Here is a 17,301-nt window from a genome sequence, read left to right as displayed (position 1 = left end):
CGAAACCGAGTGACATTTATCGAAAACAGCTACGTTCACCAGAAACATTGCAGGAATCGCACGGACTACTTGCTGCAACGAGTGTTGTGCGACTGCTGGAGCCGAAAAGGCCCGTGCGTTTTCATATTCACAGCCAGTGGAGCCAAAAATAAGCCTCTTACACAAAGGAACGTTACGTAAAGAGGTGCAACACTCAAGCTGCTGCGCAAGTAGCGATTAGTTTTTCTCCATGTTCTCGCAGGAAAAAAGAAGCAAATTCGTCAAAGACACTTTAGACTGTTAACATGCGGGAATGCGAAAGCATTACTGCCCCTGGGTGCATTGACACACACCCACTCACAGACACGCACACCTGTGACACCTCCCGGCACGCTGTACGACGAACGTTTGTATCACAATTTTGATGTGAAAATTTTTTTTAGGAAAAGAAATGGTGCAGAAGCTGTCTCACATCTCGGTGGACACCCAAACTGCGCCGGAATTCAGAGGTAGTCTGGGAAGGCATACAAATGAAGGTGCATATGTCGTCAGTTCGAATCCCTGTCGCAAGCTAGTCTCCAACTTTACTAGCACATGTAAGCTATTATTCAACGAGAAATCGTATGACACCCCTCGGTACGCTGTACGACAAACGGTTGCGTCACAATTTTGGAACGAATGTTGCCGGGAAAACTGGCGCCACATGCAAGTCGGCCAGTGGCGAGTACATACTGAAGAACGTTATGTATATGATTATCTGAAGTGGCGGTGCTCGGCTTGCTGTGTGCGTCAAACGGCCGCTTGATGACGCCACCCTATTTTTCTCGCCATCACTGGGATTTTTGTACAATATGCGAGTACACACACGTACACACGCCGCCGGCTTTTCTTGTAATAGGATAAGTAATCCTCTAACATTAAAAAAATAAGGACGCACGCAAGGAACACAGCAACAATACCTGAAATTTAATTTATGGGAAAACTAAGTCTTATTCTTATCCTTAAGTAAAAAATAAACAAAAAAATCTGAGTTTGTTCTCCGACAAAAAGGACAAAAAACAGCCAAAGCAAGAACAAAACTACAGAGGGCACAGAGCCAAATATCCGCGGTGCGTCACAGAACCAATCAGGACGCTCTCCATGCTGACACCTTCGCGGCAATACAAGTACAGCAGGGCGATGCAAGGCTCATAGGCAAGAAAACACGCCGAGACCCGGACAGGCGCCCTAGAGCGTCTTCCTTTCGCCCGCCTAAACACATCTCCGCGGTACATCTCTCGCTTTCTCTTCTGACATCGTATACACACGCATACATCTGCTACTGGAGGATTTGGCCGGAAGGATACGGAGGGGAGAAGGCATCCCGGCAAAGGGAGCGATTTGCGCCGACGCGACGAACGCATCGACCCTTACCCGATCACTACGAACGGCCAGAGCCGCCCGTATACTAGCCCTCGACTAGCGAGCTGGGACTACCCCCCCCCCCCCACCCCCCTCCACACACACACGCACATATGGAGCCAGCGGGGTCGTGCGGACAACCGCGCAGATCCGGGCTCGTGGCAGCAGCAGGTCGCGCTACTATAGCTCGTTGCGCCATCGCGTTTGTCTGGGCACCCGCATTTCCAGCACCAAGCGATGTGGCTCCGTTCTTGCTCTTATATAGCAGGGCAGGCTCTGTTGGGATCAAGTCGACGACGGCCAGATGTTTATCTAGATGGACGCATTAGTGGGGGCATCTTCACTTCAAACGCGCAGTGCCGCACAAGCCGAAACAGCGAAATTCCCGCTATAAAGGAGGGCCGGGACCGAAAAGCCCGTCTTTACAGCAGTAATTCGTCTTTACTAACGTCTGAGCGAAATGCGCTTCTGCTTGTTCTGCGCGCGCTTGGAAACCGGTGTCACCGCCTTTGGTACCAGATTTGTCAATACAGCGGCTAAGGAATTAACTTCAAAGGTGGCTAACGCGTATCTCTCTCGCGTATCTCCCCCTTTATTTTGGGGTTTTTGAAGAAGTCTGGGGGTTTTTTTTCTCATGGGTGAAGTTGAAAAAAAAAACAGAGCATAAACACTATATACAACTAAGAAACCAAAACCCCAGGCGTTAAAAAACGATCAAAAGCTAGATATTCGACGGCTTTCGGCCGAAACTTCTTAAGTGTTTCTCTTCCAAGTTCGATTTCACCGCAACCGCCTCAGATGAACAGAAAAGCAGGATTGAAGCACAAAAGCGCGACGGAATACAAAAAAAAAAGGAGAAAAAAAAGGAGGCTATGCATTCCGGCCTGGCCCGATGTTTTAGACATGCATTTTTTTTTCGTTTCGGCAGAATTGAGAAGAAAAACAAAAACAAAAGGCAGTCCAAAAAAAAGTAGTAGTTTTCTCAAATTAAGAAGCGGTAACGAGTCATACGGTGTCGTACTGACAAGGAGCAGCATCCGAGGGGTGTAAAATTTGAATGAATAATATTTATTTTGAACTTGATGCAAGTGGAAAATACGAACCGTCATTCTCAAGCACACGTTTTCTGGGCTGAAAAACGAAACTGAGTAACACGCATGCTCGTGCTTAACTTCACAAAACATATAGGAGGCTATGCCTCAAGCTTCCACGGGCGCAGTACGATATAAACGCTGCCATGCCTGACATATAAAGTACTGCGAAGCGGCCTGGTGCTCCACAATGGCTTTCCTTGTTTCTGTGGGAGGCGTTATGATAACGACAGCCTGATTGATAATCAGTTCACCTTCTGTTCACAACGCATGTTTTGTAGCGATACCTACATTACGGTAGCATTTTGAGCCTTCAGCGTGGCGGCGTCGTAGCGGTGGCGGCGCCGCCACCCTGTGGCTGCGCCGCCACGCTGTCACGTGGTTGGTCACGAGGTGCGGAGCAGCTGCCGGCGGCGCGGCGCCGTGGCTGATCACGAGGTTGGTCACGTGACCAAGTTCCACTCGGCCAGCTGTAGCTACCGTGTCACTCCAGGTTTAACGAAAGCTAAACCACCGCCAAATTCTTAAGGCGACAGTATTAAAAGCTTCATTGAGAAAAAGAACTGCGTCCGTAATAAATTTCGCTCACTGGCATGGAGGCGAGTGACGTCACCAGGCCGGAAGTGACGTCACATCTGGTAAAGGTATCAGCAGTTTCTAATGCTATTGCATTGCCAATGCCTAATGCAATTAGGTGTCCCCGTGAATTATTTTGCTCAACGTTTATTTAACCATATGCATTTTGCTCGATGCATGTCCTTAATCGGTAATTAAGTACACGCTATCTCCCTGCGTCTCACGCGCGAGGCAGATAGCTCCACACGCACAGACACGCATGCACGCACATAGTCAGAGACAGACACACAGACACGTAAACTACGTGTTCTATCGAACCTCACCCATGGAATACTAAAGGCTACGAGGGAGTTTTGTCACCGCGGGTTTTAACTTGGTGCAATAGATCAGTACGCAGTCGCCTTAGTCCCCACTTTTCGGAGTCTTCACGGTGGCCCGCATATAATGTGCGCACCCGTTATTGAGTTTCATTCAACCGCTCGCAGTACAGTTCGCGTCTCGCGACAGAATGTCGTATACGCGAGCCACTAAACACGAAATGCCATGACTGGCTCATCTACACGTGCGAAGTAAAGAGAGTTAATTCGCGGGTGTGCAATCAAAAAAAGAAAGGAGGAGGAGGGGGAGGGTTATGTAATACCCAAGCACGCAGATTACACATCCGGCGTACATGATGCGTCATTTCCGCTCCCGCAGCGTCCAACACGCCAGCAAGGCCGAGAGAAGAAGGGATAAAACACCAGCGTCCATGAAAACATTTCGGCGCAGCTGGTCTTGGGGTAGGCGTAAACGTAAGCAAGCGACGCGGAGAGCAGCTCGCCCGAGGCTCAAGGGGTTGCCGACGTCTCGCCTTCGAAAAATTATCCTCTCGTTTCGCCCTGCGCTGCGATGCGCACTTTGATACTTTGTAAAGGATCGGCGAGGTTGAAGTATGCGCGCCATCACGAAATATAAACAGGCCGCCAGACGGTGGAGGAGGTCCGGACGTGGCGAGAGGAAAATTATCACGCACTCCGCTTTCACCCTAAGCCCTGGGCGGATGTGGGGCTGATGAGGCAGAGGAACCCGTTGCGCTGTGGCGTAAACGAGTGTGTGAATAAACAGGTATTAAAATTGGGTACCTGTGTCAAAATCAATACTACGTCCTGTTTTTTTTTTTTCTCGCGACGCTGAGGACGACAAAGGCACACGTCTGGTTATTTCTATCGGGTTTGGCTGTTCGGAGACAGAGAGAGAGAGAGAGAGAGAGAGAGAGAGAGAGAGAGAGAGAGAGAGAGAGAGAGAGAGAGGCTTAATTCGGGGAAGCGTTTTAAAGAAAGCTAGCTGTTCAGCTATACTGTTATAGGATGTCGGACACGGCCACGCCCACCTCTGATACGCTGGAAGCCGTGCACATACGCATGTAAAAAAAAGCCCACAAATACAAAGAACGGTAGGGAACGATGTTCTCTTTGCAGCGACGTTGTGTATCGACGTAGCACTACGTGTTTCCCACCACACAGCTAAGTGCGCCGCATCTGATTATTCCAGCGGAAAGAAGCCCGACAGGAATGCATGCAGCCACGTCAGAAAGCAAGCCTTGAGCAGAATAACGGCCTGAGGGGCGAGTTGGTGCATGATGAAATGAACAGCGGCGCAAACAAGGTGTCGAGGTGTCTTGTTGGTGTCTCTTTCTTGTTAGTGTCCTTGTTCATTAAGTCCTTGTTCATTAAGTGTCCTTGTTCATTAAGCCTTGAGCAACCACAGAAAACGCTAGCCGCAAGAGCAGCTAGCTCGTCACCCATTTATGTAATGTGCAGCTGCTATTTCGCAACAATACCAACTGTATACAAAAACAAAAGCAAAATAACGTACAGCTCTCTTTTTCTTTTTTGCTCGCTACCTTGTGCAGCACTCTGCAGTCGACATGCTGCCTTTTGAGCAGTGAGGCATTGTATGACTAAGCTAGCTCCCTACTTGCTGACAGCGGATGAAGGCTGCGATTCCCTCCGCACTAGTATTCCCACAATATGCATGCACACGCACCCGGAAAGAAAGCAGAGAGCTGGGAAGCCTCAATTAGCGCAAGCAGCCGCGCCCGAGTCCTCCGCTCAGCACTATCCCTATATATATATATATATATATATATATATATATATATATATATATATATATATATATATATATATATATATATATATATATATATATATATATATATATATATATATATATATATATATATATATGCATGCTGGAGAGCATCCAACACCGCCATCCGCACACAGATATCCACTTATGTAGTCGCGGGTTGCTGCAGCTCCCTTAGTTTTATTAGTACTACTACCACTGAAGGGCGACGCAGACGACCGCGGTATATCGGCGCTGACGCTGGTAGCGTACAGGTTTATTTTCTGGAGGGCTCTTTACACGCCGCGACGCGAGGGTTCAGGCCTGAGTAGAAGTTTCAACGCCGCGAAAGGAGAGCTCAGCATCCAAAATTAGCAGCGCGTTAGTTCCGACATTCCCGTGTACGTGTGTACACAGTGCGCGCGAAGGGAAAGTGGTCCGCCCCGCTGCGCTTTCTAGACTATTGGCGATTTTCACGACAAAGAGGCCACGCTGCGGCGGCGCCGTTAACTAGCCTAAGGAGGATCGGCAGCGCGCGGAAGTATTGATGTGCTCCTTTTAGAGTGCTTCGTCGGGGCATTCAGGCGTTGTTGTCAGAGTTTTCCTATAAAAAATAATTGGCGATCTTCACATGTAGGCGCTGTCAACACACTACGAACTCGCCCTGCTGGTGCTGGGCGCAGCGAGCACTTTCGGATGTCGTCCCCGGAGCATCCTGGTAAAAAGAAAGCTCAGACGCAGTGCCTCTTTGTACGTCAACGAGATGGAAAAGCCAGGAGGCATAGTTCCAGCTTTGGATGCAGAAACTGCGGATTGGCAAGCCAGTCACGGCGTCGATGGTCGTGTGTTCGCGACATTTTCAGGGAGACGACTTCTTTCGTCTAGGCAAGGACTCGGTGCCATAATAGCTTTATTTGGTTTTAACTCAGCGACTACGGTGATACACGCGGCCGCTCGTTGTAATTGCTGCCGCGATGAAACCGTAATGCTCGCAAAATTGCACCTCCTAGGAACCCAAGCTACATTAAAAGCGACGGCAATATATCCCCCCTCCCCCTACGTTTCATGTTTTCGCTTCGGTGTCTGTTCTAAACCCTCGTGTTTTAACGGTGCACAGAATAAAATTTCAAAACGTACAGACGAAAGTGGCGAGAGACGAGCGCATTTGAGAATGTATGAGCCAGACAGCAAGAAAAAAAAATAAAGCGCCGAAGCAGGTCGAGTTAACTCGCTAGCAAGGGGTTGGTTTACACGCTAGACCCGATCGGTAAATTGCACTTCATTCGTTTCACGCCTGGGAATTCGATTACAGCCAGGGGAAACAAGGAGCAGGAGCCTGCGTCTACTCCCCGCCGCGCCGTCGCGCCTCTGAAGGCGCACTCCGACTCGGTGGCATCGCGTTCATGCCTCACAGGCTTGTAACGGAGCGCTATAGAGCGGTTCTCTGCAGAGCAAACGAGACGAAGTTTTACCACAGTTACCGGTTTTAATGGTCGGTGCTTCCGCTGAGGCGAAGCTGCACAGCAATAAAAGCAAGGAATGAGCCCATTGCCCTTAACACAGCCCTTGAGCTCTGTAATTTGTCCCACAGCAAACCGTCCCAGCGCTCTAAACAAGTCTGTTCACGAGTGTACATACAAGGACGTTGCTTGCTCAACTGAAGTGATGGCCACAAGTAAACGACAATGTGGTTCAGCTATGGCTGGATTGAAACCCAAGGACTCAACGGCTGAAAGCGAAACCACCGCGAACAGTTTTAGCTTTCAGCATTACGCAATGATTTCGCAAAGCCTTGATAACCTGTAACAATGTAGCAGTGAGCCCGAGACGCGCTTGCATTTTTCTGACTTTGCTACCTCATAGGAACTCGGCGCTGGCGGTCATGACATCGCCAAAAACGTGCTGGAGCCAGGGTGGACGCAGGGTGGACGTTTGCCGACACACGTCGACGATCTCCAGTTTGCCGCCGATTCTGTACTTTACACTGACTAGTATAAAGTGTTTAGCTAAAACTAGGCGATCACCTTCAACGAAAAGGCGTGATTAAGTCGTGCAATCAACGAAACTTAACTTGTTAATGCGCCCAGGCTGATGAGAGACGGAGTCCACTTTAGGATTGCCATGGTCGACTGCGGTGCCGCCTATAGTTCGTGACACTCGATAATGGCTGTTCACCAGATCGTCCCTTAACCCAATGCTTGCCAAAGTAGCATTCTAACTGCAGTGGATGTTTTGAGTGAAAGCCTTAAGTTGACGACGCCGCCAAGCCAAACTTGGTTCCGCGTAGACGACACAAGCTTATACAAAGCTCTTTGGCTCCGTTCCCGGCTCAAAGGAAATAACTAAGGAACAGAGCGTTCCGTCGACATTTAGGTGAAGCTATAGCGCTGCCTAGTCAATGCGATTAGTTGGATCAAAGCCCCGGCAGCCGCTCAGTACAGGGCGCCGTATCTCTAGTGTGCTAGTGAAGATCCGACAGCGCACATGTAGATGACAAGAAAAAGTAGCAAAAAAAAACCCGCAAGTGATCTCACTGTTTTCCTCATCGCGATTTCACCTCACGTTCGACTTTAAAAGACTGTACGGGTGCGTTTGCCGAGAGAGACCACACCGTTCAGGGCGCACAACGGTATCTAATCTATCGCCAGATTGTTTTCGCTCTTAGCCGCCGCGGTGGCACAGTGGTTATGGTGTTCGGCTGCTACCATTAAAAATGGTCTATAGACAGTCTATAGACTTCTTGTAGACTCAGTTGCCTTCCTAAAGATATTTCTTTTCGTCTATTTATATTGTTTACAGACAAAGTACTACTAAAACTGTACGGCCATAAGTCTATAGATTGTCTATATACTGTCTGTAGGATTTGTATTGCCTGTAGACCATTCTCTAGGATTTGTCTATAGAATGCCTACAAACTTTATAGACAAAAGTCTATGGGCAGTCTATAGACTATCTAAAGAAATTTTGTAAGGGCATCTGACCCGAAAGACGCGAGTTCGATCCCGGCCGCAGCGGTCGAATTTCGATGGAGGCGAAATTCTAGAGGCCCGTGTACTGTGCTTTGTCAGTGCACGTTAAAAAACCCCAGGTGGTCGAAATTTCCGGAGCCGTTCACTACGGCGTCCTTCATAGCCTGAGTCACTTTGGGGACGTTAAACTTTCATAAACGCGTTTCCGCTCTTAGTCATAAAACGCAGAATTAAAATGGCTACGCCGTCGACGACGAAACAAGTGAACAGTGGTGCCTGTGAACTTGGGATGAGTCTCGTAAACAAATATTCTGCCATAAACGCGGCCAACAATAACGCTGCAAGTGCGTTTTTCGGATTCCGTCATGAGAGACAAGCTTTGTTTTCGCAAGTGGAGACAAGTCAGCTTGACGATAATAGCTGTTTAGACCAAGACCCTGTACAAGAAGCGAAGATACCGTACCACAGTCCAGTTGCGTTACCCATCGTGCAACTGAGCCTTTGGTGAGTGTAAACTAATGCTGCGCGCCCTACCTATCATCGCATATATGATTAACTCGTTAGGTTAGGAGTTGATGAACTTATCTTAGAAGTTGCATCGCCCACAGAGAGACTCGCGCCCAGCAAAGAAAACTGACCGACAAACACAGTAAATTACCGTTATGTTTGCAATTAACGTATGGTAAGCGGAAAAAAAAAAGTAGTACAGTCGAACCCCGCTACAACGAACGTCGCTTCAACGAAATATTTCCGATTCCCCTACAGCTCGCCATAGAAAATAACGGAACAAATTTCTCGTCACAACGAACCATTTTTGGGGCGCATTTCCGCTTCAAAGAAATTTTTGCTATGCGAAGCTGGGTTTAAAAATCTGTCTTAAAGTAAAGCAAGCATATCTCCGCCGATCTGCGTACTTCCGTAGGTCCACGCTGCTTTGATTCACTAAACTTTCGCTGGACCCAACTGATCCACTCAGCAAAACGCCCATGAAGACCGCCACTGCTTGGTGGTGATGACAACCGGGCTGGCTGCCTTGCGACAAGGCGCGGGTACAAGCTCCCGTTTTCTTCCAAGCCAGAGCCGCAACCAATCGGTCGCCAAAGGACGCAGCAGCCTGGCAACAGCAGCAGCGCGTTTGCCCTAGTTTTTTTTCACTCGTGCTTGTGCGCTGCAATCGACACGAGCATGGCGACTTTGTCTAGGAAAAGCGGAAGTTCCTTTCTCTTGAAGAGAATTAAGGCACGAATTATGAGCGCGGCATCCAGCGGCAGGAAAAATGGACATGTTGCAGCGGACTTGCGCATCTCACAGAGCACGCTGTCAACGATCCTGAAGTCGAAAGACGCGATAGCCTTCTTCGGGGACATCCGCGAAGCGGTAAAAGCTGACGCAAGCGGCTCACGAGGACCTTGATAAGGCTCTCTACACGTGGTTCCATGAAGTGCGTGCAAAGACGATGCCGATCAGCGGAAACATGCTGCAGCAAAAGGCGCTTGGCTATGCCTGTACGCTGGGCATCGATGATTTCATAGCCAGTTCAGGCTGACCCTTTTTAAGGCCACGCATGAAATCATCGGTAAAGTGCTGGGAGTGGGCGGTGAGGGGTAGGTCATCAGGAGAACAGAGGACATGGGAGTTTTCAGGTGTCATGCACAGGGTGTCTCACCTAAGATTTTACACAATTTTTAAAAATATGCTTTTTGAGTCAGAATAGCGCTTTTTCGGCGTAGCATTGTCAGCGGTGTAGAAAATCGGAATACATGGTAACACGTGCTAACTAGTAGGCTGGTTAACTATAATATTGAATAAACTATTTAACTATTACTATTAGGTTCCTTAATTAATTACAGGCGTGTAGCCCACAGTAAGTAATATCCATATAAGTTTTTAGAATTTCGGAAATGCGGTTATCCTCGGGGCTGCGGCCCAACAAGTTTTGGCTATTTCGACGAGTTACGTACACTGGAGAGGTTGCTTTGCCTGCAAGCTTCTCGAAAGCGAGTGTATTTTGGCGCCATGTAGCCAAAAGTTGTTGGGCCAAAGTGCTGAAAGTAACTTCATTTTCGAAATTCTAGAAATTAGATTCTAGAACGGTGGGCTACACGCCTCTCAATAATTAAAGAGCCCTATAGTAATAGTTAACAAGTTAACTATTCAATATTAGTTAATCAACCTGCTAGTTAGGACGTGTTAGCTGTGTTCCGATGTACTACACCGCTGACAATGCCCTGCCGAAAAAAGCGCTCTTCTAACTGAAAAAGCCTATTAAAAAATGTGTAAAATCTTAGGTGAAACACCCTGTATATAAACATTTTCAGATTATATAAAAGTTGCTGTATATTGCGAGTGCGAACCATCTAACCCTAAGAATTTTTCCAATGCGCCTATCAACATGACAAAAATAAAGCAGAAATAAATGCCAGCTTACCTGCTTCGCGCTTTCCTTCACTAGAAACGACAAAGCAGCCGCTGTATGCCAACATGGGCGTGGTCCGGATGCACGCAGAGCAATCCCACGGCTGGCAACAAGCCCGCAGTCCACAGTCACCGCATACCGCGTCGATCACACCACACGTTATTGCCCGGGAACAGCACACAGACACCGCGTTTTTTTAATCGTTGACTCGTCGCAGGTGACCGCCGTTACACACCCGCTTCTTTCGCCTCATTGGCTGGAACGGGTCCGTCCAACGCGCATGCGCGTTTTCACGCACAGCGCGCGTGGCGTCGTAGAGATTTGTAAGCGTTACCGAAAACTTTCCCGCAAAAGAGCCCGTCAGGCCTCGATGCGCGCCACCGGCGATTGGAAAGCCAAGTCCCAAGTCGACGACGAACAAATACACTGCGCGCTCACTCAAAACGACCGTCTCGAGCGGAGCGGGTTGAACTCCGTTGCTCGGTCTATAGGGCCTCTTCAGTTCAAGCGTTAAGCGTCGGTAGGAATGACGGCAGGAGCACTGTCGAGTAGAAAAGGCGGGGGAGACGGGAAAAAAAAACAAGAAAAAGAAAGGTAGGAAGAAGGCGAAGTCGCAGCGGTGTAGTACCTACCGCATCGCTGGGTGTGCTACTACTCAGCCGGCGCCTCGGGTGCAGCCGGAAAGACTCGCACTGCGCGCGCGTGCCGCTCAAGAGGGGCGTTTCTCTTCTCGTTCGTAGGGAGAGGGAACGGTGGAAGGAGGAAAGACGCTCCTTAGGCAGGGCAAAGTGGATGCGCGGTATATAGAAACACTCCACGGTGCAAATCTCGCCTTTGACCGGTTAGCGACCGAGTTGCAATGACCTAGAGGGTTAGTGAGAAAAAAACAATTATACAAGCACTGTGGCACACAGTCGCAGATGCCACACGTTTAACGGAAACACGACACTAATTTTTAAATATAGATTTTTTGAGGTAAAAAGATGAATTTTACCGGCACTGTGCTGGCGGACGTCAGAAAACGGATGAGTCATGTTAACTAGAAAGCTCGTGAACTAAATTCCATTAGCCAACTTGTTAACTATTACGGACAGGCACCTGGTTGAGAATAGAGATATGTGGGTGACCGTTAGATATAGCCATATAAGATTTTTTTCTTTAGAATTTCGAAAACGCGAATACCATAGAGTCGACGCTGTGGTGCCGAAAATTATGGCACTTCCTCCCACAGTTCGAAAGTCGCGCGCCAGCGCCGTGCGCAGAGTAACGCCCACCGCTGACCGTCCCTCTGCGGCGCACATGCCACGTGACCTTGTCCCCACCTCGGCGGGAACAGAGAGCAGCGCAGCGTGGGTAGCGCGGGCGGAACAGATGAGGTCACGTGGCACGTGCGCCGCTGAGAGAAGCGATTGGATGGACGCCGCAGTGCGCACACAGACGGCGCGCGATTTTCGAATTGCACGAGGAATGGCCAAAATTTGCTGAGCCGCAGTGACAAGGTAATGCGTTTCCGAATTTCTAAAAACTGATACGGCTATTACTAAAGGTCAGCTACAAATATTTCAATTGCAACTAGCTGCCTATGTGTAATAGTTATAAAGTTACCTATTAGAGCTTCGTTAACGAGCTTACTGGTTAATATAATTCACCTGTTTTCTGACGCTCGCCAACACAGATACCCCCACCCTTACCCTCCGCTCTGAAAAAGTAGAGAAAGTCAGCATTGTGAGACGTCGTCTCCGGAGAACAGAAGATGGACGGCAAGGAATCAAACATGGCCTCGGGAGAGGGGCAGTGTTACGATGAAAAGGGCGGGAACGGAAGTCGTTTGCTCAGGTTTCTGCCGTGGAGCCGTCGCTCGACCTCTTCTTCCGAATGAGATAAACGCATAGGAGGTACAGCCCTGCTCAAAATAACCTGCAACGCGCTGCCAACCGCCCTCTCTAGCTGCTCTTTCCAGTCCTTCGCCTGGTCTCCTTTCAGCCCATGACACGTGCATTGCATAAGTGCGCACGCCTTCTTCCCTCCAAGGGTTAGAAAGCAGTATTATTGCCTTACGACGTACGGCTTCTGGCTTCAATTACAACGCACTGTTGCGGGGGCACAAGCCCATCCGGCCGCGTCGCCTGCGAACACTCATGGGGCCCCATAGTCACCAGACAAATTTCACGAGACAATCCCAAAGGCACTCTCAGTTTACGACACTTCACGTAAGGGCCTTAGATAGAAAAAAAATAAAGGAAACAGAAAACGAAACCCTCCACGCAATCCCACCATGTCGTCGTAACTATACTACGGCTATCCACTAGTTTTGTTGGCAGCGTTTTCATTAATAACAACATATTTCTCTTCGTTTCCTGCTCTAGCTTTTGTCCCGGCAAGCATCTCCGGGCATTATCTCGTATACCGCATCGTTACGTTTGTGCTTGTTTCTCGCTGCCACCGCGCAATAACCGCGGCGTGTGCTGCCCCACCGAATAATGGCCCCGATATGGCGCGGGTTATACGCGGCCTCCATTACGCGGCAACTGCGGACGGGGCCAGGCACCAGCGCCGCGGGGAACCCTTTCGCAGCCCACCACGACCCGCATTGCAAAGGCGGGACGGAAAGGAGAGAGAGAGAAAAACAATAAGCACAATTAAAGAAAAGCAAAAAAAAAAGAAAGGTGCGAAGAAGGCCCACGTCCTAACCTCGCGGCACACAGAGACTGCATTATTTACGACGGCCGCCGCGGCATCCCTCGGCGCCTCTTATTTCGCTCGAGCTGCAGCGCATGCCGAGGCTAAAATGGTGAAACGTCGGCAGCGCTGATGCCGCACACCCCCGCCTGCTGCACGGCGTAGCTTGAAAACAGCCGCGCCCAAGGCGTAGTGTGTTCATTCCGTGAGGCGCAACCGACAGCGCCGATGCGCGAAGCGTGAGCTCCTGCAACGATATAGACGACGCGAACGACGAGAAGTTGAGCAACTGAGTTATCGATGGACCGATTGACTAATGGTTGGATTGATTGATTGATTGATTGATTGATTGATTGATTGATTGATTGATTGATTGATTTATACGGTTTAACGTCCCAAAGCGACTCAGGCTATGAGGGACGCAGTAGTGGAGGGCTCCGGAAATTTCGACCACCTGGAGTTCTTTAACGTGCACTGAGATCGCACAGCACACGGGCCTCTAGAATTTCGCCTCCAGATTGATTGATTGATCGATCGATTGACCAGAGCAGAGTCACGAGATCAGCGGCAGCCGCACTTCACTGTCTTCCTTTTAATCGCCGACTGGCAATATTTAAGAGACAAAACAATACTTACTATAGGCTACACTCTAAACAAAAACACGCCTCTATGGGAGTAAAAAGAGGAATAAGCTGTCCTCTACCGTTTATAAAAGGGACTGCTCTAGAGGACAATATACAACTACTCCCTTTTTACTCGTTTCTGTTTAGAGTCTATGAGGAACAGCGTACAGTGGAGGGCTGCGGACTGATTTCGACACCCTGGAGTTCCTTAACGAGGCCTGAAAATTTCATCAAACGCGCGTGTTTTCTATTTGTCCTCCATTGGAACCCAGCAGCCGAACCTGGGAGACAAGTAAGCTGCGGTCTCGTTTCACTCCAACATTTGTTCTCCGTCTCGTGGGGCTCTTGTGGGAGAATGTTTATGGAGAATGTTTATCATGCCGTGCCCGTGAAGAAAGGGGCGGCTTAGGGGCTCCGAAGAAGCAGCAACGCCAAAACTGGTGTGTCACGGCGTTGGGAGCTATAGCCAAAGTTGCCATATTTTAGGATGCGGATTTAATTTAAAAAAAGAAGTTATGACTTAGCGCGAAGCAAGCGGAAAAGAAATTCACCACGACGACCGAGGGCATGAAAGCTTGCACACGACATTAAGAAAAGAGCGATTAGTTACTGTGCATGTGGCAGAGGTCGTCGAGGGAAACTTCTCTCGTCAGTGACACCAACGAACACAAAACTACCAGCTGCGCTTTCTTGAAAGGTTTAGGTTGCTGCAGAGGAAACGGGACGATTTCAAGAGTCAGGACAACAAGCAACAGCGCCTCTCGTGCAACACTAGTGCCTCTTGCATTCGTCCTGGTCCCGCTAAACTAATCTACTGCATTTACCCCAATGTATCACGACCGCGATTGTAACTCGGGGGTCGCTACTGCGGGCACGAAACGTGGAAAGAAAAGAACACGAATGTAACGCAAAGAACAAGGCCACAGTGCGCAGAAAGTTGGGCAGATACTTATGAATAAAAGCGCCTCAAAAATTGGCACTCCAATGCCTCGTCGGCTGCCTCCGCTGCCTCCGAGCCCTAAAATATTCGCAACTTTCACCTATGCTGTCACCCCCACGCGGCCACCTCCGCTACCGCCCTTGAGATGATGCCGGCGGCCGGCGGCGTCTTGGTGCGGCATCTCCCTCCCAAAATCTGTATTTTCAGTTCAGTCAAGCAGCGCTGCAAGTGTGTAGTTCCGTTTTGGGCTGCGTTTCGCACACAGCCACGGCAACCGGTTAATGTAACATCCATGTGCGCGTGTAAACGACACAATATGGGCAGAAAACATAAAAGCAATCACATTTTCTATCCACCGCAGTGTTCGAACAGAGCGGTCAAAGGAGAGATAAACCTGCACACGTTCGCTCTAGATTCTAAGCTCTAGAAGGAGTGTATAATGGAGTTAATAGAAATCTCTGTGTAGGCAAGTCGGTTACCCACCGTGACACGATCAGCGAGATAAAACAAAGAAACACACAAACGGTGGCACTAGCACTGTAGCTGCCCACTCGTTTGAGTTTTCTCGTCGTTCTTGTAGTTGCGCGCTGCTTTAAATATGCGAATTAATCAAGACGCATCGCACTGCCCGTGTCCAAGGCTACGACCGTTTGCAGTGCACATTTCTGCACTACAAGTGATCCTGATTGACGTAAATTGTTGACCTCGCTTGAGGGAAACATTTCTGAGCAGTGACCACTTGATGGTACAGGTACAGATCGGCCGATATGAAACGATAAAGCTAATGTGCCGCAGTGTTCTACTTTGCAGCGAGATATTCATTTACAACCGGTTTATGAACGTGTACTTAGGTTGCCCTTATACAGGAACCCGAATCAGGCTAGTCGTACACTGCCGCTGAAAGTAAAGAGGTGGTAAAACATTTTCGCATTTCTTATTTACATAAAGCTGTTGGCATTTCATTCAAGTCTGGCTGTACATAACGAGGAATTAGAAACATCTTAGCGACGAAAAACCGCAATACACAGGATGGAGGCAGGCGACCGTCGTATTTTTCGTCGCTATAATGTTTTACCAACTGGCTGGCTATATATACCCCCTAAGTTGAAAACATCCGTCTGCAGCGCGATTAAATGTGTGCAATGCGTGCAATCAGTAGTCGCCGGATGCAAGCTAAATACGGTGTGTGCACTGAACTTCACGAAGACGTGGAGCTACATCCGCAGCCGGTGCCAGAACCTAACATCACCACCGGCAGCAGCATCAGCCAGACGACGCCCACTGCAGGGCAAAGGACTCCCCCATATCTATCCAATTAACGCGGTCGAGAGGATTGCGCACACAGGGTGGCTATTCTTTCCAGCACAATCTCCCCACCATTCTTCAACGAATCAGCTGTTACATGATTCTCAGCAGCTGTTTTTCCCTTTTCCATTGCTCTTAAGGCTTTCCTTACTTGTTCTTTGGTTATTGGCGGGATGTCCCATTGCTGTGCGGAACTGCTTCTCTCAATACCGTCCTGATTACTTCGGCAATTGTATAGATCTCTGTAGAACTCCAGGGGTACATTAACTATCTTATCTGTATTTGTAATAAAATTTTCCTGCTTGTCTTTTAGCGCATACATTGATTTTTTTCGTATTCCTAGTTTTCTCTTGACCGCTTTTATGCTGAGTTCTTCAGATCATCCTCGGCTCTCTTCATATTACGCCTCCTTATGTCGGTTAGTGAGTGAGTGACTTTTTTTTTTTAATCACAAAAATGAAGGGGCACCGGGGGAGGGAGAGAGGTACTATGCTGGGTAGACCTAAGCTACTTTCTGAGCCTAATCCAGGATCTGGCCCTGGAGATCAGGCGCTCGGCTCCGCAGGGCAGCGCGCTGTTGCCGATGTGCACTGCTAAATGTGAACTAATCGTTTTTTTTTCTTTGCGTCCGTCTTTGGGACCGAAACGAACGCTTGCAGAAAGCAATGGCTCGATCAGATCGATTCCGCCAAGCCGTTTTCAGGTACATAGAGAGTAGCCATAAGTGATATGTGCTGGGTCAGAGATGTGTACAGAGAGGTGCAAATTTCTTCAATGCAAAGCAAGAGTCAGAGCCTCTGGTGGTGTTTTTTCGTTTTACTTGCTTTGCAGTGCTTTTACGTAAGGCAAACGTGTTGGGTTTTGTTGATCTAATTTAAAAAGGGAAAAACATGACAAAACGTATTTTCATTTATTAACACATTCATTTATTAACACAATATTTACTGTTTGTCCAATCATCAAGCTCTCATCCAATGATGTCATATCAACTGCTAAAAACTGCCACTGTGTGGTGAAACCATCAGCACTATGTTCTTTATTTCTTGCGAACTAATTAAAGTATTAAAAACCATAATATATGTGGTACGACCAATGCTAATAGCATCAAGATAACTCACACTATGCAACCAACAGGCAAAACAATGTACTGATATTGTGTTTTACTGCCTCTTTAAGCGATCGCCTAAAGGTGATGATGAAAACTGATGCTGTC

General features: G+C 48.5%; 1 protein-coding gene across 5 annotated transcripts in view; it reads right to left on the bottom strand.

The window, feature by feature from the left end:
• LOC144136741 (beta-1,3-galactosyltransferase 1-like) overlaps positions 1 to 17,301 on the bottom strand; it is a 93,636-nt gene that overhangs the window by 41,435 nt on the left and 34,900 nt on the right. For 2 of the 5 annotated variants that reach the window (XM_077669321.1, XM_077669319.1), the window contains exon 1: positions 10,554 to 11,167. The exons of the other annotated variants lie outside the window; for them this stretch is intronic. The gene's annotated coding sequence lies outside the window, so the exon portion shown is untranslated. Of the gene's footprint in view, positions 1 to 10,553; positions 11,168 to 17,301 lie in introns of those variants that run through there. 5 annotated transcript variants of the gene reach the window in all.

This window comes from Amblyomma americanum, chromosome 6 (genome assembly GCF_052857255.1).
Source record: "Amblyomma americanum isolate KBUSLIRL-KWMA chromosome 6, ASM5285725v1, whole genome shotgun sequence".
NCBI classification, from domain to species: domain Eukaryota; kingdom Metazoa; phylum Arthropoda; class Arachnida; order Ixodida; family Ixodidae; genus Amblyomma; species Amblyomma americanum.
This window is presented reverse-complemented; position numbering and strand designations above follow the sequence as displayed.